This window comes from Ailuropoda melanoleuca, chromosome 3 (genome assembly GCF_002007445.2).
Source record: "Ailuropoda melanoleuca isolate Jingjing chromosome 3, ASM200744v2, whole genome shotgun sequence".
Classification (NCBI taxonomy): domain Eukaryota; kingdom Metazoa; phylum Chordata; class Mammalia; order Carnivora; family Ursidae; genus Ailuropoda; species Ailuropoda melanoleuca.
The window spans coordinates 85,915,323-85,938,062 of record NC_048220.1 but is presented as its reverse complement, the minus strand read 5'-3'; the positions used below and the strand labels follow the sequence as shown (position 1 = coordinate 85,938,062).

General features: G+C 49.0%; 1 long non-coding RNA gene across 3 annotated transcripts; it reads left to right on the top strand.

The window, feature by feature from the left end:
* The first annotated feature begins 46 nt into the window (after positions 1 to 46).
* Positions 47 to 20,023, top strand: LOC105236565. Of its 3 annotated transcripts, none has more exons than XR_855023.3 (3): positions 47 to 468; positions 906 to 1,054; positions 17,509 to 20,023. It is a non-coding gene; the product is annotated as an uncharacterized LOC105236565 (long non-coding RNA). The 3 variants fall into 3 exon arrangements; XR_004624199.1 differs by having other exon boundaries at positions 16,498 to 20,023; XR_004624198.1 differs by having other exon boundaries at positions 15,980 to 20,023.
* The last annotated feature ends 2,717 nt before the right edge of the window (positions 20,024 to 22,740 follow it).

Genomic DNA, 22,740 nt, shown 5'->3' with positions numbered 1-22,740 from the left:
AGATACAGGGCCTGAGTCGTGTAGAGGTGGCACAAGCGCCCAAGAAGAAGGCGGGGGGAGTTGAGGAGAAGGAGGGGAGGGAGGGGGCGGCGGCGGCGGAGGTCGGCTCTGATGCAGCAGAGGTGGTGGTTGGAGAGGTAGAAAGGGCCCGCTCCATCCCGGGCGCTCTGCAGATGGCGTCACCAATGGCCTTTGCATTGTGGGGCGGGAAGTTTTCGGCGTCATCTCCTCCTTTCTTATAGGTAGAGGTCTGGCTGACGGAAACTACAACTCCCGGCAGCTCCGGCTCATCTGGCGGCAGTTTGCGGGGCAGTGTGGGAATTGTAGGCTCAGCCGCTCGTGATTGCCAGAAGCTGCGCTGGCCTTCGTCGTCCAGTCACTGACGCGCTCGCTTTGAATCAGCAGGTCCCAGCACGTGCCCGATTATAAGAACCATCTGTGAGACTGAGTAAAAGTATACATTAACAGGTTTGTCCCTGAGATGTTCGGATTCACTGTTTCTCGGTCGGGACCTAGGAATCTGCTTTTAACATGCACACCCACGCCCTCCTTGAACAATAGGAAACCGGGAAATTTGGGCAAAAAGGGACTAATCAAATTTATATTATAACAAAACTTGTGGGTACTTTTTCTTCCTTCAGATTTTAATAGCAGTACATACTTATTTTAAAAAGTTGGAAAATAACGGAACATTGTGACGAAGAAGATAAAAGTTTCCCTGAATTCTTACGTGTGTGGATTTGGTTCCAGAAAATATAGACACTGCCGATAATAATGGTGATAATAATAATAATAATAATAAACTAATATCAAGTAAATGGAGTATGCAGGCATGATGCAAAGCCCTTTACACCCGCTACTTGACAAGAAACTAAAAAGCAGATACTCTCATTGCTGTTTTACAGATGCGACAATGGAGACAGAGTTTGTTGCCCTGGTCACAAAGCTAAAGGCTGAAGAGGAGGCTTTGAACTCAGGTTTTCTGAATACAGATCTTGCAGCGTTTAACCCAAGCTATGCTACCTCCTCACATCTAGCAGGCATCATACACTAGGTAAGGGTTTTTATCCTGATTTGTTTTGAGCCGCAGTTCACCATGGGAACCCCGTGGCTGCCACCACTATCCTCTCCTCCTTTCAGCCTTTTGCCTATTATTAGCTCAACTCCTGCCCACCTGGGGCAATTAGGTTCCCTGTTGTTATTTCCTCATCTTACATAAACAGTGGAGGGGATGTAAATAATAAATTCTGCAATATCCTTGGTTACTGGGAAGAGGCAGAATAGACAGATCTGGGATGCTTTCTGCATTAACATTTCTTACTCAAGAGAATTTAAGTTTATCCTCAAACTAAATATTCAGGTGTTAGTTTATACTCATCCTTTAACATCAGCTCAGTCTTTCTCAATTAATGGCCAACATTAATGTTAACGGCATTCTGTTAATACCTCACCATCCTTGAGATGACCCAATGCCTATTCTTGCTAACTGACCTCACACTTACCATCTTTAGCCCCAGGAGAAGCCCAGTTCGGGCCGCCTGGGCCCCATATTCATTCTCCTCCAAGCTCTCCAATCACTTTCACCAGCCTTTTCTCCATTTTGGCATGGCACACCTTACTGTCTTTCCTCAGGGAGCATTTCTGACCCTCAGACCTAATCTGCCTTTGGTCTCACTGATACAGACTCTCAGAGCAAACTCTCTTGTAGCAGTTATTATAATTAAAAATGGATCATTCATAGACTAATTAGCCACTTGTTTCCCCTATTAGAGTGTAAGCTTTAGAGCTGGGACCATGACTTGTTGTTCATCACTGTGTCCCCAGCCTGTAGCACAAATCCTAATTCAAAGTGAATGTGTACGTTCCTGTCTTTCCGGTAGTTTTAGGATAGGGTCAGAACGTGTGTGTGTAGAGGGTGGGTATCACTTAAACCACAAGGTCCAGAAAAGAGAGAGGCATTATAGCAGGAAATTATGTATTAATCTGTTGGTCTAAGGGGAAAGTGATCCTGGAGATTGGCAGTAGGTGGTTCACCCTTTAGCAATCTCAGTGTGGGGACCCTTGTGTCCTGGTTGATGGAATTCTGAACCGAAAGAAGATGCTACACCATATATCTGTGACTTTGCCTCTGAAATTGATATAAATGATGTGGGGTGGGGGTTTGAGGAGCCAAGGTTATGAAGCCTAGAGGAGGCTTATTATTCCTCCAGACTTAGAATAGGAAGCCACCGCGTAAATCCAGAATGCTCTCATCCCCAGTGAAGGAATGTGTATGTCACAGTGCACTAGGGGGCACCATTGCTCTGTTAATAATCCAGGACCTTTAGAAATTCTACGCAGATTATTGCTTTTACTTTGGCCCCAGGTAGTCTCATTTTCAGGTATTCTTTAGGAAAAAATAGTTGTTGAATCTCGGTTTTAAAATTGGTCTTTAACAAGTTTCTCAATCCCAGTGAATTGCACTGGGTTCTGGAATATTTTATATCAAAGACAGCATAAAAGAGTGGAAACTCTATTAGGCCCAAACCCAGGTCTCAAAGGAGAAAGGGCAGGACCTGGAAAGAATTGAGATCTATGGGTTGTCAGGGGAGATATGAAAAAGCAGCCAAGTGCGTGCATGGGCTTTTTGCATCAGGTGATGCGGGATTGGAATTCCAGCTGTCACTTTGGGGCAGTGTGACTTTGGGAAAGCTGAATCACCTCTCCAAGCCTCCACTCCTCAGGACCTTGGAGAGGATTAAGCGCCATTTTGGCAATCCATTTAGTATAATTCCTGGTCCTTAGCAAATGTTTAATAACATTTTAGTTGCAGATTTACCTTTGGATGGGGGTTATTTGATTTAACTCTGTCTCCCCTACTGACCTCTAAATTCCATGAACGGATTGTCTTTTTCACCTGGAACAGTGCCTGGTGTATACAGGCTCTTGGAAAATGTATGATGGATGAACGAAAAAATAATGAATGAAGGGGAAAATTGCTCTTCTAAGTATGGATAAGTTGATACTGCCTTCAGTCGAATGTCAGAATATAGCCAGTATTCAGGGAGTCAGCTGAAGTCCAGTAAACTGTCCATAACGTATGAGTAAATGTTCCATAATATATGTCTACAGGGACTAGGAGACTGGGCCAGGGAGCAGACCCCAGGGTTAGAAGTCAATCGGTGGGTTGCCTTGGTAACCTTCCAGCCGAGTAATCCAAGATCCTGGTCCCTAAGCAAGAGCATCCGAGAGCTCTAAGAACCAAATCCAGGGCTGCATTTAGACACCACAGCCACTTGGGGTAGACAAGTGTTGTTGATTTTTATTCATGTTCACAGTGTGGCCCTTTTTCTTCTTGTTTCTGTGTCGTCATCCAGAGAGCTCTGCCAATTCTTAGGCTGGACAGCTGTTCATTTCCTAATTAACAGCATCCAGAGTTTCTCGAGATTGCCTGTCTGTAGTGTGTTGGCTACATCTATACCATGTGATCTTGGCTGCTTCATTTTGTTTGTTTCTTTCTGATATCTTCCAGCATATCTAATGACAAAATGGATCCAAATTATACACTAAAAAACAGGGCTTTAGTAAGCAGGAGTTCTCAGCACCAATCAATACGATCACTGCCTTTCCTACCAGACATGCATGTTAGATAACATTTCAGGCTTTGGTGTTTTTAACACATTGTCACTTCAAATTATTATTACTAAAAGATTTCTAGTGAAAGAGGCAACCTGAGATCATATTGAGGAAAGAATGAGAAGTTAGGAATCTGGGTTGGGTTTGGACACTTACCTCTGCATATTGGCTATGTGACTTCGGGTCATCCATTAACCCATGTGAGCCTTGGTTTGCTCATCTGTAAAATGGAGATGATATTAATGCCTACCTTTTGTTGTCCTGAAAACTAGTGGTCATATATATGCAGAACCTGGTACCTGGTAGGCCCTCGACAGCTACTGGCACGGCCTGGCTACGACACTGGTGTACTCGATTGTAGTATACTGGTGGGGCAGAAATCTTGATTAATATGTATCCAGAATTAACATACACGTTACTTTAGTAGTTTTAATCTTGTGATGACCTAGGAAAGCACTCAGCCAACCTCTAAATTGGTGAGCTCAATAAAGCCAAGTTCATAGTCAAGCCCTCCATGCTATCGTTGCTGGGGTCTGGACCCATCAGCTACCTTTGTCGTCATGCTTCTAACACCGTCTCTCATTCTCCAGTGACACCCCCTATCTACGTGTTTATTTCTAGCAGCTTATCCAGTTATTTACCAGCAGAACCCAGTTTTGTTTGAAGCTGCAGCGGGCCCTGTCAAAGCATCCTTCCCTAGATTGCACTGTTGCTAGGGGTGACCGCAGTCCTGCTTCTGATCAAAGAGGTATCTGCTGAGGTTCCTGGGAGTGCTTGGCCTTGCTCATAGACTACCACCCCTTCCTGCTATAGCATGAAGGCACAGTGGTCATGAAGCAATACCCTGAGGGTTGGTTGGGCCATGTAACTAGTTCTAGTCAGTGACTTCTGAGCAGAAGTGACTTGTGATACTTCTGGGCCAGAACATTTAAATACCAACATGAGACCCTCCAAGAATTCTCTTTCCATCTGCAATGATAACTGGCATGATTTAACGTAGTGGCTGATCTGTTGTCCCGGGCCCCAAAGTGAGGAGATGTGGAGCAGAGGCCCCACTGCCTCCTAATGGACATGTGGCAGGAGTGAGAAATAAACTTTGGTTGTTTTCAGCCACTGAGCTTTTGGAATCGTTTGTTAGTACAGCATATGCTAGTCCATTCTGACTGATACAACCCTCACCACATTCCTCCACGAAGTCCATCATCTATGATATAACTAAATGCTGAAAACTCCTGGGTGAATGATTGACTGAATGCTAGGCCCCATCCCTTCAGCTCATGTCTAGAAATGATTGTACGTCAGCCTAGGTTACTATGTACCCCCTGTGAGACAGCTTCAGTCAGACCTTCTTCAACTTTGGTGGCCATCCAAATTCCCTGAGGACCTTATTAAAAATACAGATGATCACTATGGAACATAAGAACTAGGAGGATCGGTAGGGGAAGAAAGGGATAAAGAAAAGGGGGGTAATCAGAAGGGGGAATGAAACATGAGAGACTATGGACTATGAGAAACAAACTGAAGACTTCAGAGGGCAGGGGGTGGGGGAAGGGGATAGACTGGTGATGGGTAGTAAGGAGGGCACGTATTGCATGGTGCACTGGGTGTTATACGCAACTTAATGAAGCATCAAACTTTACATCAGAATCAGGGGATGTACTGTATGGTGATTAACATAATATAATAAAATAAAATTAATTAAAAAAAAAATACAGATGATCAGCTGCCCACCCAAACCTGCAGGAGCTGTCCCTGGAGGTGGGTCAAGGCCGTCTGCATTTTTAAACAAGTTTCCTGGGAGGTTCTGACAACGGGCCAGGATTGGAGACTGTGGTCTCTCTGGGTGGAAATTTCCAACCCCATCAAGAGGCCAGAAAGAGTGATTGTCTTCGACATGTGGGTTTTCAGCTTCTCTCAGTCATTCCCTCCCCAGCTCTGACTCCCAACCCCAGCCTTGTTCCCAGGTGGCCACTTTGACCTAAAAGCAGTTACTTTTGGTAGAGGTTCCCTTGAATATGTCAGTGACATCTCCTCCCCGACCCTTGTATCTCTAATCTGTCAAAAGAAGGGAGTTGAACCAGGGTGGCCAGGAGAGCCTCTGTGAGGGGTCAGCACTTAACAATCAAACGTCTTTCACACACACGTCACACGCATAATGTGATTGTGCTGCTTCTAAGATAACACAGGCTTAACACATATGTGATGCGTAGAAATTCGTAAGTGTGCCCCATGCCCTGTGGTATAACCATCAGACAAAGTTTAAAGCCCTGTGACAGTTATTGTCTTTGTTTCTTCGGTGTTTCTCTGTGACTATATATTTAGCCTTATTTGGAGAGAATATGTAAATTTGAGGATTGGATTGTGACGCCCAGGGAATGGCCCTCTAACATTCCCCCCCCCCACCCCCATATCATGACAGGTCCAGGAGAGGCAGAAAGAGGCCTGATGTTGGGTGTCTGGGGCCACCTTCTGTGGCCAGGCTCTGTCAGGGCAAGCGGCAGTCTCTGAGCGGAGGGGGGTCCCTTCCATTTCTGAGAGCAGAGCTGGCTTTAGGGTGTGCTGGTCTTCATGGAAACAGCTGAAGTGCCAATGATTTATGACAAGAGGACAGGCAGAATGGCAGGTTGCCCCAGCCAGAGGAAGGGAAGTAATATTTATTGAGCGCCAACTCTCTACCGGCCCTGGTGGAGACTCCTTACCCCCACTACCTGTAGTTGGGCCAATGGCTCTGCGAGGCCGACAGACATCCTTCTTGTTTTCTAGACGAGGACACTGAGGTACAGGGAGGGGAAGTCAGAATCAAAGCTCAGACTAGGTCTGCCCGATTCTAGAGCCCGGCTTCCACCTTCTGTAATGTTTTAGGAGGACTGTGATCTCTGGAGACCGGTGTGGGAGAGAATTCTGGCCCACCACATTGTGGCTATGAATTATGGGTCATCTCTCCTGTTGGACCTCAGTTTCCTCATGTGTGACATGACAGTAGTGATAGGACCTACGTCATAAGGATGTTGTGAGAATTATGTGACACAGTGCCTGGCAGAACAATCGCTACCTGCGATTGTTCTAGAGAGAAGACCGGTGGCAGTTTGTTGAATGGGGAAAGGCCCGTGCAGGGGTGAGGAGGTATGTGCATGTAGATTTTATTGTTCCTGAGCTCAGGAAGCTTTCTCAGGGCAGAGAGGGTTGTCATTCAGTGTGGCCCTCGAGTGGTTGAGCTGCCCTGCCCTATGACAGCCTGCTGCATTCACTCCTCCCTCTGCCTCTACCCGCTGTCCCCTAACCCCCCAACCCTGCCCTGGTGGCTGTTCTGCTGGGCATTCCAGGCTACACTGGGACATTCATATCCTTCTGGGCTCAAGGACAGGGGTGCGTGGGGAGCCCCTAGGAGCTCCCGTACCCTGTGTCCTTCTCTCCCCTGAGACAAAGTAGGCAAGAGGGCTCTAGAAGGTGCCCATGGGCTTACAGAGGAAGTGAGTGCTGGGCCAGTCCCCTGATCTCCTTCCATTGCCTTCTCTGGTCAACCTTGTGAGGCACCCGTGGGTTTGGGGCGCAGTCAGCAGTGTGGGCTGAGTGTCTTTAGCAAGTTACTTAACTTCCCGGACAGGCCTCACTTTCCCCACCTGCAAAACAGAGAGGATCAAAATCATGCCACTTGCTGTAATTTTTGTGAATTAATAAAATATGGTACATAAAGTACGCAGGATGGAAGTCAGTGTGCAGTAAGTGCTCCATACGTCATGGTTCTTATTACCCTCTGTCCTTCTGGCAACATAGGCTTGCTAGTGGAGCTAAACCACTTGTTTGTTCACTCAGAAATGATGGTATTTGCATTCTGTGCTAGGTCCAGAGGGGTACAGAGGAGAGAGGGGAGATACCCACATGAACTTGGCGTTGGTCCTCATGCTGGAGGAGTTCAAAAGTTGGAGGGAGATCATGAATAGAGTGCCTGAGGAGGCAGGTGGGTACAGAGGGAAGAGAGGGGCTGCAGGTAACTGCTCGAGGCCACGTTGGGGATATCACAAAGGAGGCAGTTTTCGAGTGGGGTCCTAAAGAGTGCAGTGGCTTTGGTCCTGCCTTGTGGAAGAAGTTTCTATGAAGACGCCCAGCTTATAAGTCTTGGCAGGACACATAGAGGCCAGAGACTTGATTTCTTAGCTTCCCAAAATGTGTCCTGGACTCCAGCTGTTAGAGACCAGCCACCCAGGCAGTCTGATGCAGCAGGGCGCATGTGAGCAAGCAAGGGGGAGGTGGTGTCCCCTTCAGAGGGGGCCATGGTGGAGTTCCCGCGTGGGTCCAGTACCTGCGTGGGCAGCATCAGAGACACCTGCTGCCTTGTCTGTCCCAGCAGCGGCGGGGGGGGGGGGCCGCAAAGTCACCATGGAACACCTCGTAGTGTGACTTTGGGTGTGGCTCCTGTCTGTGTCACCCTCAAGCCTGGATCTCTGGCCCTCCCAGAGATTCTGGGAGCCACACTGTGTCATGTACAACGTACCTTTACTACATAAATCAGCCAGAATTCATTTGTGTTGCGATTAAGAACATTTCCTGGATAAGTAGAGAGGCTCCGAGTCCCAGGCAGAGGGTACGGCTTAAGCAAAGGCCAAGAGATGTGAAGAGCACGGATATATTCTGAAAAGAGTGGCCAGCCCATGAGCTCTGTGGAGCTGCAGAGCATGTATCATGGAGTGTGGTGGGGACCAGCAAGAGGTGAGGTTGATGAAGTAGGCTGGAGCCTCAAATGCCATGATTTCAGAGGGTGAATTTGACCTTGGTGTGGGGACAGTGACTTTTAAATAGGGCAGGACCAGCCTCCGATGTGCAGTTTGCAAAAATTTCTCTAGGACAGCACAGAGTCGGATTGGACTGGGTGAAGCTGGAGGCAGGGAGACCAACGAGGAGGCTGCAAGAGTCCTCTCACGTGGCAGATGTTGGCTAGGGCTTCCTGCCCCTTGGGGTCCAGCTGAGACCGCTCAACCCCCTGCCCTCATCCTGGCCATCCTGGGCCCTGCAGAAGGCCCTGCCTGACCCCTTCCACAGATTCTGCAGAATCTCCACGGTCACCTCTGCTTTGGAGAGCCTGCCTTTCCCATATTCATTGTAGCTTGTGGATTTTTGTAGGAGACTCATCATCTTGATTCTTTGGTACTGACTAGAATTCCAGAGGTATCAGAGGAGGCACTGGCCTTTCAGCAACGTTAAAAACAAACTGCAAATTGTCCTCTCAACCTTCTTGTTCTTAGAGGACTTTCCATATCCGGACGGATTCATGGTCAGCTTTTTCTCCTCACGAGTGCACTAGCCTCTGGCCAACTTATTATCTCCTGGCTCCTCTCCCCATGCCCCATCTCCTCTTCACCCCCACCCTCATGGTTTGCCAGCAGAATGCCAACTTTTTGTGATGGGACGCGCTGTGAGTCAGCTCTCTTCAGCTCCTTTTTCCAAACAGCCCTGGGCCCACTTTTGCATCTCCCAGCCTTCAAGGAGGTCGTCCAAACAGGAAGGTGATCAAACTCCACACTTCCTTGAAGACAGGAGTGGTTAACATGATTTTCCTGCTTCTGCTATAGCTGTTCACAGTTGTGTTTTGCTGCTAATAACTGTTAACCACAAAATAACAGTAGCTTATGCAAGACAAGAGTTTGTCTCACGTAAAAGTCTGGAGGAAGGCAGTCCTGAGCGGATAGGGTGGCTCCATGACCACCTTAAGCCCCACCGTCTTCAAAGTGCTGCCTCATGATCCAAGATGGCTGCCCTAGGCTCCTGGCCCTAGTCTTGGAGCTTTCCCGTATAGCCTCCGGTTAAAAATTGGGGTTCATATTATTAAGGAAGAAGTGGCACATGTATACTGGGAGGAACTAGTGGTCTGTGCTGTATCTGTGTATCTCCTACTTCTCTCAGAAGCTACAACTGCACTCTTCCCTGGACCGGGCGTCTACGGGAGCTTTGGTGTTTAGTATGTTGGTCATTGGTCAATAGTAATTGTTCTCATTCCTTAGTGTCAACGTTGCGACTCTAGGAAGGGCTGTGTGGCTAGTCAGACTGGGGTGTGTGAGGCCCTTCAGAGATGCCGGCAGATCCTTGCTCTCGATGCCAGGCTTCTCTGCATTTTTCTGGGACTCTGCTTGCCTGTCGTCTCTCTGTGACAGAGGTGGATTAGGGCCCAGTGGCCGGTAGATGTCCCAGCTCCTGCTGCCTGTCAGCCAGTTGCAAGCAGAGGGTTTATTTCCAGAGAGAATGTAGAGCTATGAAGTGCCCGTCTTTCTGGGGAGGCGGTGCGGTGGCTCAGGAGCCAGTGAGCGAGGATGAGGCTGCCTGCGCTCCAGCCAGGAGCCTGCTCTCGGCTTCCTGCTCCGATCCCTCCTGGCACTTCTGGCGTGTAGTGATAGACTGAGCTCTAGACATTTGCTGCTGCCGCTTGCCTTCTGTGACCACACCCCAAAGTGGGGGGTTGCTCAAGCCTCTGGGGATGCTTGGGGAATACACAGATCTTTGCAGCTCTACCTGGAATGAAACTCTGGTCCGTTTCAGTGCCTTTTTCTTCTGTTCTTTCCCTCGATGGGCTGTGGTTGGCAGGCTTCGGGTAGCCGACCGTAGGCATCATTCATACTATTCTCCAGATACTCCCGGCTGTTTGCCTCTTATACCCGAGGCAGGGTTGCACCTGCTGGCCCCAGGGCAGGGCCATGTGAGTAGTCTAGCCAATGAGCCATGAGTAGAAGTGACATGTGCCACTTCTAGACTTGGACCTTTAAAAATTGCTGCTTCGAATCTCCCTTTCTGTTGGGGTGACAGTGGGCAGTATTTGAAATGGGGGATGCTCTAGGTTAAGGGTGACCTGAAGCCGAGCCCCCAGCTGGCCCTTGATGCATCTATAGATTGAATAAGAAAGAAATCTTTAGTGTCTGAAGCCACTCAGATTTAGGATTTTTTTTGTGATCACAGCATTACCTAGCCTACCTGACCAATGGCGCACGTTCACCATTTGTGGTTGCCGGGCATCCCAGTGCCCTTCCTGTTTGGGACTTTGTTCCACCCTCTGAGACTTGTCGAGAGGCAGAGCCTTCCTGTAGAAGGTGAAAATGCCAGATACACACCCACTTTCCCAGCCTCCCTTGCAGCTCAGGGGTGGGCACACGACCAGCGCCAGCAGAGATGGTCCTGAGCTTTGTGTCGGGGGCTGTGCGTTCGTAGGAGCTGCGGCGGAGACGGTGCTAGGCTGGTTCTGTAGCAAGGGTTTGGGTTATGCTTCTGGCTGTGTGACCTCCCTTTTTTCTTGCCTGCTTCCTAAGCCTCATTTTCCAGCCTTCCCATCTGTTCCGTGAGCTGCCCAGTATCTTTCTATAATTTCCCTTTCAGCTTAAATCACCCAGCGCCCATTCATGCTGCTGGAGACGAGGAGCCTTGGACCAATACAGCCAATTAGGGGGCGGTTGTGAGGCTGCAGGGAGACAGGAGGGAAGGGACTGGCAGGATGCGAGTCTTCCCCTTCACGAGCTGCTTCCCTGGGAGCAATCCTTGTCTGCGAGTCTTCCCCTTCACGAGCTGCTTCCCTGGGAGCAATCCTTGTCTGTCTTAGCCCAGAGCAAGCCAAAGGGAACTGGACTCGTGGGTTCTGGTCAGACGTGGGCCACCTTTAGGCACATGAATCATATATTCCTTATCTGTAACAGGGGGCAAATAATAGGCCCTCACTTAGGGGGTGGGTTGCGAGGAATGTATTTGAAAGAAAATAGGTTTGGGAGAGTGCTGGAAACCCTAAATCAAACCCCCAGTGCAAGTGTACCACTTTATCCTCGTGTTACCTTGTTGAGCAGATCCAGCTGGGGACGCTGGGGTGGCATGACTGTAAAATGGAGGCTGCCTGTCGTGACGTGGTTCTGTCACTCACCCCCTGGGTGGTCGCAGCGCAGTCCTCTCAATTCGGACCCATCTGAGCTTCTGCCCACGAGACGGGAGACCTCACGTTTAAGGTAATGAAAGGATTCCTGATGAGCTCAGAAAAAGCAGAGAAGCATAAAGGTGGGAAGGGACACTTGGGGATTTTTTTCTTCAATCTTCTCAATTTCCAGAGCTCAGAGAGGGAGGCCTCCTGACCCAGAGCCACACAGCAACTCTGTCGCTGACCTTGGGGTTGGGATGCAGATCTTTTCACTCTGACAGTGCGTCTTAATCCAGAGGCATACTTGTGCTGTCATCACATTGGTAAAAATGATTTGGAAAGACAGCAACTCTCCCTCAAATCTACAGGCTCCATTTCATAGCAGCCTGTGATCACCTGATCCTTATCCCCCCCAGAGAAGGATCCTTGCAGTACACTACTTTTTTGCTTTCTCAGCCATTTAAAACACTTTATTACGGAAGGGTGAAAAATTGCTGAATTGATCTTTTTAAATTAACATGGGATCCAAATGAAAGAAATTTGGAAGAAGAGAACTTTCTCATCCAAGTGGCTGCCAGCACCCAGCCCCACCTCTCCCAGCTGAAGTGTCCCTTGTTCTTGCCTGCTCTGCCCCAGATTCATGGGCCGCTCTCGGAATCGTTGGCAATTTTCTCTGAACTGTCCTGACAACCTCGGGCCATGAAATTAAAAAGCTAGTTACCGAATCTTGCTCGAACGGCTTTGTCCTTGCCAGCGATTCCACAGAGAAATCTGGAAGAGGGAGCCTCCCCTATGCCTGCAGTGGGCTGAAATGCCACCGGAATGACAATGGGCTTCATCAGGGGAGGGGGAGAGAATGCGCAATTTGCCAGGAATGAATGCATGAAAGAGAGAGAGAGAGAAAGAGCAAACTTTGGGCTTCAAATTGAAAAATTCCAGTGTCTCAGCAGAGGTCTTGGTGCCTCTGCTCCGGGACCTGCTACAAAATGCTGAGCAGGGCACATTTCCCCACACCAGTGCCCTCTGGTGCTCGGCCAGGGTCCGGAGCTCACAGCTGGAGAGCTGGGAAGTCAGAATTTGGGGAGGAAATGGCTCCAGACTGAGGCAAGCCCTCCCTGGGAGGCCAGCCCACCTAGCCAGCTTGCCTGTGGCCAAGCCCCCCCCCCCCACCTGCCACCTCCAGCTTCAAGGCTCTCCCCTGAATGTAGACGCCAGTGCTCACACCACGTACTCTCACCACCTACCCGCACTCCCAAGGAATTTTAAGAAATCTCAAAACTGGAAGAATATTTTAGTTACCCTTAAATAAGAAAAATCTTTCTAGAAGACGACTGTGGGGTGGCTCACTGCACCATGGGTGTCCCTGAGCTGCAGGTGGGTGGGGCTCAGTCTCTTGGCCTTGGCACCTACACAGAGCAAGGGCCTGGGAGATCCTGACTGGGTGAAGGAACAGGAACGGCTCTCTCAGAGGACAGCTCTCTTTCCTGCGTAGCCTGCTTTGGGCACGGGCTTACAGACCCACAGGTGGATATACAGGGAAGCGGGAAAGAGGCATTTGAGCCCTGGGTCACCAGGGAGGCCGAATGAGGTCCTTGACTTCATAGCCCAAGACCTTGATCAAGTTACTTCAGCTCCCCAAGTAGGACTCCTTATCTGTGAAATGGGAGTCACCGTGGTGGCCACTCAGAGGGAGGCTCTGAATTAGCCAGTGTTGAGTAAAAATAAAAACTTACCAGGGCCTGGACCCAGAGCCCATCCTGACCGGCAGGTTCTTCTTGAGAGCTCTGGGGACTTGGGGTTAGTGTCATTACTGGACAGGCCTGGCACTGAATGGCCCCTGGCAAGCTGTGTTGGTCCCTCGCTATTTAACTGAACACAGGCACCCACTCAGTTCCCGGTCGCTTATTCATTTATCTGTACCAGGACTTATCAGGTGCCTTCTCTGTGCTGCCCTGTGCTGGGACTTGGGCTAAGGGCGTAAGTGAAAGGTGGCATGGGCTCGGTTTTTGGAGCTTACAAGCAAGCGAGAAATAAACAAGCAAAATCAAGCTCAAAGTCATTGTGGAGTTCAGATCAGGTGGAGGTCAGGGAAGACTTCTTTGGAGACGTGTTGTTTGAACTGAGACCTAAGCATGAGAAGGAGCTGCCTACGCTCAGACCTGAGGAAGGAGGGTCCCGGGGGAGGGAGCAATAGTATAAAGGCTTAGAAGTGAGAACGAGCCTGCCCGGAGGCTTAGCGTGTCCACGGTTGATGGAGTAGCGGGACAAGGGTGGCAGATGGGTTCATTGGAGAAGTCTTTCCACAGGAAGCCTAGCCGGAGGTTTGGTGCTGGGACTGTAGTCCAGAACACATGCTGGGGGTGGAATACTTTCACCAGTGTCTTCCCTGAGGCTTGCTCTGTCCCCCTCTGTGTCCTGTACCTGCTGTGACTGCTTTAGAGACAGGTCGTGCAAAATGGTGAGGTGGCTCCACCAGACTCCACATTATTAGGTATGGCCCACCTTCTTAAAAGTGCATGTCTCCCTGACCTTGGGGTCATGCCTGGGTCGGGGGGCTGTCCTTTCCTGCCTGCCACCAGACTGTCCTGTTGCCCACCCTGTGTGGGGCACACTCTGGTGCTGGCTGCTGGGGCTAGAGGCTGCTGAAGTCAGAGCTGCTCTTCCTGAAGTGTGTCCTGATTGGGACAGTGGTCAAGTGAGCTCCATGGTGGGCCTGTCCTCTAGGCCCCCAGCCTGAGCTCACCCTTATGACCAAGCCTACCCTGGTCTGATCTGTGCCAAACGAGGACCTGCAGCCCCCCTGGAGGTCAGATCTGGGGTCCCAACACCCTGCTGACATGACTAGCCAACACACAAAGGGCTGTCCACTTGGAGTCAGGCAGCCAAGGGACCTCTGGTGACATGGAGTCTGAGATTTTTTCTGTTGCAAGGAGCTAAGAAGCTAAGAGGCATTTAATCCGGCCCCATTCATTTGTTCGTTCAGAAAATGTGCAGCACCTGCCATGTGCCGTGATTATATTAATGTCAGGTCATAGACTATTCTTGGGGAACTATGTGGTGAACAAAACAGAAATGGTTCTGGTCTTTATGGACATCAGTATTTTTAGGAGGCTGAATAGACACAAGATAAGTAAGCCAAAAATACATAATCCTGAGCCGTGATAAGTGAGAGAAAAGACAAGAACAAGACCTGTCGCATATGTCACAGGCTCGCCTGTGGTCGAACCTGACCTCACGGTACAGGTAGGAATGCTCAAGTTAGATTCAAGTCACACGTAAATATCCAGAACGCTCGAATCATCTGTGAGGTTCATTATTATTAATAATACTTGCCAGAAAAAATAAATACAAAAACCATGTTGTAGAGAAAGTCTGAAATCTGGCCAGTCTTGAGATCAGCTGGCGAGCCCTGATGTTAATGAGGTGGTTAAGTGTGATGGTCGTTGACAGTGTTTGTAAACTCAGAGATGTGAACAGCTGACACGTGTGGGACGTCTCCCGCGCCGAGCACTGCAGTGGGCATGGGAGGCCCCCAGGGTGTTAACTGTCGACTGGGAACCTGCCCCCCTGCCTGCTTGGTGCCCCATCCCAATGCTGGGCTGCGCCACGTGAGAGACGGCTGGGCTGCACATCCTGGTTGTTCTGTTTTGCTTCAAGGTTTGGCCTTGTCACCAGATTTCTGTGGAGATTAACCTGACAGAGCCCCGAATGTATTCCTTCTGTGGTGGGTTGGGTTTTCATACTCGATGAAGTCAATTATACCTACATCTTGGTGAAGCAGGCACAGAAGGGGAGGTTTGTATCGCAGAAAAATCTCTTTTTAGATTAGGCAAAATAGAATTCGTGCTTGAAAAAAGAGCGCTATTTCTGTCACCAGTCTGATTTTGTACCCATTTCAGTTTTAAGCTCTGTGTCCCATTCCAGAGCAGAATCTTCCTCCCTCTTCCTCCCCCTCCTCCCCCACCTCCTCCACCCCCTTTCCCTCCTCAGATCTCCCTCATCCTTCCCCTCCCCCTCCCAGTCTCCTCCCCTCCTCCCCCTCTTCATCATCCTTCCCCTCCTCATTTCCTCTCCTTCCACCCTTCCCTCTCCTTCCTCTCAACTCTTCCCCATCCTCCTCCTCCTCCCTCTCATTATCCCCTCCGCTTTTCTCCATCCCCTGCTTTTCCTTCTCCTCATCTCCTCTGCCCCTCCTTGTCTCTCCCTTCTCTCTCCTCCCGCTCCTCTCTCTTCCTTTCCTCCCACCTCCTGTTTTCTACTCCTTCCTTCCTCTCTCCCCACTCTTCCTTCCCCCTCCTTCGTAAATCAATCCATATTTATTTGCCTTTGATCTGAGGTGCAGTACTGATCAGGAGCCTTACTGTTAGAAGTCAGAGAACTCTGGAGCAGCTGACCTCATTTATAGGAGTTCCTCTGTTTTCTCTATACAATGGGAACCATTCGACAGCACACGTATTGACTTGAGCCTGTGTTTGTTTTTGCCAGTCTTCTGGGTTCTGTGAAGAAGAAAAGAGGAATAAAGAGGACAGCATCCTCCCTTTTAGCAACTTCCTCTCTCAGTGGGAACCTGCTGTGTGATGGGAACTTTCTGTCTGGAGACGTTCGAGACAGACCACAGTATGTGACTGTCTGTATGCAGTTCATAGCCAGAGAGAACGGCTCAGGCCACAAATGCTACTAGACACCAGGGTCAGTGTGGGCTGGAGGAAGGCTCCACAGATAGTGCGGTGCTTAAACTGAGCCTTGGAGTTTGGAATGATCTGGAATTGGAAGGGCGGGCACTCCTGATTCTGATCATGGGACCAACCCGTCTCTTCCCAGATTCCCATTCCCGCACTGTGTAGACCTGCCTTCTTGTTTTCTTGCCCTTCTCCTCCTCATGGCAGCCCCCAACCCCTAAGTCTTTCTGGCATTGGACCTTTCCTCCCCTCTTCCCTCTCACTGGAAGTAACCAGCCCTGTCACTCATGCTCATGGCTCGGATGTTTCCCTTGGCGCTCCCAGGAGATCCTGACGTCCTCATGCAGCAGAAGTAACGTGGTGACAGATCAGGCGTGCACTGGAGTTCACACTGACCTGAGTCTGGATCGTCTTCTGCTCGGGACTTGTGGACCTGGGCAAGCTGATCAACCGGATCGGGTCTCTATATCATCTCCGGTACTGGGGGCTGATGATCCCTACTTCAGGGCTATTTTCTGGATGACGTGAGATAATGCATGGGTAAAAGGTCTAGTGCAAGTAGAAATACCCCCAAAATACTGGTCCCAGCTTTGCCTCAGTTCATTTCCGCCAAGTCTGATGGCAGAGGGGACCAGTGGGGGAGAGAGAAGTGTGAAAGCATTCACACTGGGGAGTCTGATCACACTGGCGTTGGTCCTGGTTCCCGATTCTAGGAGAGGTGTCTTTTGGACAAGTGACTTATCCAGAGTCTTCCCAATTGCTGTGCCCTGCATGAAACTGGATAATGTATGTGAAGGGTCTCGCCCAGTGGCTGACGTGTAGAAAGTCTGAGCATGACCGTCATGGCTGAGCCCAGGCCACAGAAACTGAACCCCTTGGCGGCATCAGACAGAACATGTATACCGACCTTAGGAAGAGGATGAAACACTTTGGAAATGATGGATCGTCTCCGTGAAGTCTTCACACAGGTGTTCCCCAACTCTAGTAGAGGTCCCTGTGGGCGAGAAGCATTTGGAAAGAGGACGTGGGAGCCCCAGCGTGACTGATTTTCTTGAGTTGCCCTTTGGAACTCACACACAACATTGTGTCCTCAGAACTCACACAATGCCGAGAGCTCATCACGTATCGAGAACAGAGTAACCAAACCCGGGGCAGCTGGCATCGTGGGGCGCTTTGTTTGCTAACCTGACAAACAAACCCAGCGCACTGACAACAGCCCGCCGGCCTGCTTCAGGCAGCACAGAGCCCAGGGACGGGGAGCTCTCCTTGCCTGCTTGTTGGAGTGACAGCAGCAGAGATCAAAGTTTAATGCACCGATTATCTTTCTGTTTTCAGGGGCCCAGCAGGATTGAATGGGCTGCCTCATCCAAGGAGGCCACAGAGGGTGGCCGGGTGGAACTGAAAAAGGAAGGAGACTCGGCTGAGACAAGGCCAACGCCACCGCATTTTTCACCAGGCTTTGAGTGCCGGGGGGCCTTCCCGGGGAACTCGGCTGTAGGGCCTGCTTCCATATCTTCAGGCTGCTCTGGTCCACGAAGGTTTGGCAGGCAGGAGGCACAGAACAGAGGGACCCAACTGAATAAACCCTCAGAAATAGAACTGCTTGAGGGAAAACCAAATAATATCTGGACATCTTTTCGTGCTTCTAGACCTGCTTAAAATGCATGCAGCTAACAGAGCCTCTGCCCTTACTGTTGGAAAATGGGCCATGCAGCTGATACCAGGAAAGAATATGCTCACTCCCTCGCCCTTGATTATATGTCACAACAGTAATTATTATGATGATAGTAACAACAAAAGCAGCTCACACACATTGAGTGCTTACTGTATGCCAGGCAGTCTACCGAGCACTTCATGTATGTTAATGCAGGCAGTTCTGGTTTTAATCTTGATTTTCTTTATGAATTTGTTCTGTGTCCTTGAGGAAGTTACCCACCTTCTCTAAACAAAGAGATATTTACATGCATTTCATAGGTTTTTGGAGAGAATTAAATATAATTATGTAAAGTGTGAAGTATATAGCAGGTGCTCTGTGATGGTGACCAATATAATTTTAATTAATAATGTGAACTTTCCTGTTTATTTTTTTTTTTTGTACCTGTTTCCAAAGGTCTTGCCTTCCTAGGACCTGTCCTTCTGAAACAGGGAATGTAGAGATCCACCTTCTCTTTCTGGACGAACTCCTACTTAACCCTCAAGACCCATTTCAAAGGTTTCCTACACTGTGAAACCTTTGTCAGTTTCCACAGTACAAAACATACTGCACATCCTGGCCCTCATCACATCGTAATTGGGTCTGTTTATGGTCTGTCTTCTTGGAAAGCTTGGAAGTTTCTGGAGGTACAGTCAATATCTGCTGTGCTCCCCTAGCTTAGTGGTTTTCCTGGTGTGGTCCGCAGACTTCTGGGGGTCTGCGAAACTCTTTCCGGGGGTCCTTGAGGTCATTACTGTTTTCATAACTCTGGGACATTATTTGCATTTTTCATTCTATTGACATTTGTAGTTGTGGTGGGTAAGACTGCTGGCATTGGTTTCAATCAAGGATATGACATCAAAATGTACGAGGAACCGTATCCATCACCATCATACAGTTAATGTTAAAACACATGCCAATTTCACTTAAGAATGCCCTTAATGAAGTAGGAAAATGATGAACTTTATGATATCTCGACCCCTGCCTTTTTAATAATCAGTATAGAGAAAAGTGGGAGCGTACGAAAGCGCCGTGGTTGTGAAGGTAATGTCAAGGAAACGCACATGTTTGTGATTGAATTGTGAGCTGAATTAGTCATTGTGTGTTCATGACACATGCTTTTTACTTGAAAGAACAACTGACAAACACCGTGGTGGTTCAGATTTGGGCATTTGGCAATTGTCTCTCAAAAATGAATTCAGTGAGCCTGTCACTTTTAAGGAAAGCAGTGTTTGTTACCAATGAGAAAGTTCAAGCTCGGTGGAAATCAGAAGTTTGGAAAACTTGATCTGGCATTCTGAACTCGTTACATGTCCTCGAAGAGAACTGCAGTGATACTAGTGAGTCGGAATTTTTGATACTGTATATTGAAATGTGTAAATGTTTGGAAGATCTGCATGAGTCTGAGGCAGTTGTTTTCAAATCGAACACTCAAGATGTTATAAAATCACTGATGGGTAAAAGACCCATTCAAAGCGTGAGACAGTGCGCCTGGGTGGTGCAGTCAGTCGAACGTCCACTCTTGGTTTTGGCTCCGGTTGTGAGCTCAGGGTCATGAGATCCGGCCCTGCGTCGGGCTCCACGCTCAGCATGGAGTCTGCTTAAGACTCTCTCCCCCTCTCCCTCTGTCCCATGCCCTCAACGCATGTGTGCCCCCCCCAAATGAATAAATAAATCTTAAAAAAAAAAAAAAGTGCAAGATGGACCAGTGGATTTTACTGTGGCATAGTAGAAAAGTTCAGCAACACGATTTCAGATTTTATATCACAACAACCCATAACAAAAACTTGTCAAGTGTGTCTGTTGTACCAAAGAATATCCATTATTATCTGAAAAGGCTATTAAAACAGTGCTCCATTTTCCAGCTATGTATCTGTGTGAGGGTAGGTTTTCTCTCTACATTTTAGCCGGAACAAGCTATCGGAGCAGACTGAGTACAGAAGCAGATCTGAGAGTCCCGCTGTCCTCCACTAAGCTGGACGTTAAAGAGATTGGAAGGTATGTAAAACAATGTCGCTCTTCTCACTAAACATCATCGTTCTGTAAACTAGAGTTTATTTTTGTACAATATGAAAATATTTCTATTTCATGAAATAGGCGACACGCTGACGTGTGTGGGTTTGTTATTGTTATTTTTAAATGAATAAATGAATACTCGTGCGGTTCTTCAGTGTTAATTTCTTATATGGTACACAGCAGCAAAAGCATTGTGGGGTCTTTCCTCAATAATTTCTGAGCGTGTAGAAGACCAGAGAGGTTGAGAGCCACTGACTCATGGCCTGGCACATAGTAGGTACTCACTGAATAGCTGTGGTATCCAGGCCTTTGGAGGTGATGACAGGCCAGGCTGCCTGGTCCTGATGTTTTTCTGCTTCTCTGTTCTTCGAAGGACCGTGTCTAGACTGCCTGGCCCTTACTCCTGTGACTCGGAGGGGGCTGGATGTGACCTCGGAGCTCCTTCAGACTGAGTGCCACTGCCTGGTTTATGCTCAGTAGGATAACTCCCGAGTCCTCCCATCCACATCCCAAAAGCACCCCTGCAGACTACAGGTTCTAATTCCATTTGTTTTCTGCCTTTATCGCTGGGTTTAGGCTATAGTAGGAAGCCTATGGAATTGCTGAGACAGTAACTTGCAATTAAATTTAAGAAATGTTAGGGGTCAAATCCGGGGCAGATGTAGGCTATTTTTAAAGACAGGCCATTTAAGAATAGAGCAAAGGTGGGTCACTTACCACTCAGGCCCTCCTCTGCCTGGCTCGGAAAGATGCCTCCTTAAGGAGGGTAAATGCTGATTGCTCTCCCCTTGCTCAAAGGCAGACAAAGGTAGGGGAGCAGTGACCCTTCCCTGACACCCCGTAATCCAATCCCCCCCTCCTTCCTCTCTCCTGCCCTGGCCGATCCCTGTGGGCCTGAGAGAGAGCATCCTTCTGGGCCAGCCCATGTGGCTGCCTGTCATTAGAGCCGAGACCACGATACACTTGAGGAAATGGTAATGGGGCCTGGAAACAAAGATAATTAGCTAATGCACGAAAACATATTAATAAAGAAATCCAGCCACCTCTAAGGCTTTTAGGGCTTGTGGAGGTTGAGGTGACCCCGGGGCTTTAGTACCACCAAGAGCCTTGGGGAAGGGCCGATGCACTGGGGCTCCTTTCGCTTGGGTCTCAGTTGGGGAGGGACTGCTGGGAATAAGGGCTGGTTGCAGCTTTGGATGGGACACATGCCTCTGTACAGTATCTTAGGTGGCGTTTCCCAGGCAGCAGACTCGGTGGCATTTGGGGGGTCAGGCCCGGGAACCACACCTGTGAGGGAGCATGGGGAGCAGGCCTGACAGGGGCTGTTGGTCTGTGGTGCAGCTGCGACAGGGGCCTCAGCCAACCTGCGGGGAGCCCGGAGCCGGGGCAGCCCCCACAGTGGTCCTGAAGCAATACAAGAGGTCTTCGTGTTGCCCTCTCACAGTGCTCTGTCCCTAGTTGCCAGCTGTGCCCACCCCAGCCGGAGTGAGGGAGCGGACCCTAAGGCCACGTGGTTCCCCTCAGTCTAATGCAGTTTCCAGAGAAGGGCTCATCGTGTGCCATCTGTAGCCTGGAAGCCAGAGGAACAGGTGCCTGCATCCTGAGGGGTGACCTGGGCAGGGCATTGTGGCACAGCCCACAGAGGCAGCAGGAAGCCATGAGGATGCTGGGAGCGAAGGATGTAAGTCAAAGGGTGGACAGAGCCAGAAGCAGTGTCGTAGTTCTTCACTACAAACGAGCACTGCTTCAAAGGAAAGGTAAGAGAACATAGAAGATACTGAGTGCAGTATGGATGGAAGAATGGAGAAAGTAATGACATTCATGTATGGGAAACATACGTACAGGGGATAAGTTTGCTCTTGGGCAGGTATTTAACCTTTCTGTACCTCAGTTTTCTCATCTGTAAAATGGGAATATAATAACAGTACCATCGTCATTGATGTTTTTGTGAGGATTAAATAACTTGATATGTTCAAATGCTTAGAAAAGGGTCCGCTGTACAATAAGAACTATGCATTTGCTGTGATGGTGATTGTTGCTCTTGTGGGGGTCGTGGTTGTTACTGTCATGCAACGTGCTCTCCCACCATGACAGCACCTAGGTACAGCCATGGAGTCCACCATCTCCCAAGAACACAATTACAAACCAATAATTTGCAGGAAACCATGGAGGCACACATGTGGTTTGGGGCCAGCTTGGGATTTGGCTGGGACAGAGTTTCTCAAAGCGTGGGGACCCCAGTACCTAGGGTTTTTTTAGTGCGGGGACACATGAAGCATTAAAGCAAGTGTTTCTCTTGTTTCCGTCCTGACTCGATCCTGATTATCTCAAGGGGAAGGTCTCAGGCTGGTGCTGGGGTGTCCCTAATGCCCCTCTAACACTTGCTGTTCTCTCTTGTTAATGACGGGAGCATGGGCTGCAGACTCTGTACTTCCCCGGGCGGCAGAACCGTGGCTGGATTTCAGTAGGATTATCTTGCTTTTAACATTCTTATTTTTCTAGTGACCATCTACTCATAAGCGAAATCTATTTTTTAAATACTGTTGTGAGAGAAAGATTCTTCTTAACATAAGTTTTATAAAAATCAGTATGCCGACATAAAGAAAAATGTGGAATAAATACGCGAGGGGGTTATACTAATGACTGGTTTGAGATGCGCTGGGTTTAACGGAACAGGAAATGTTTGGGAGGCAGGATCGGCAGGGCTGGAACCCGCCTGCATTCCCTGGCACACAGTTTATGCCACAGAGAATGCCTCTGCCCTTTCCTCTCTGTGTGGCTCTGATCTGACACACCTTTCCCAGCCTCGCTTCATGGCCACTTCCTTCACAGACTTTTCCCCAATTCCTCCCAGGTGA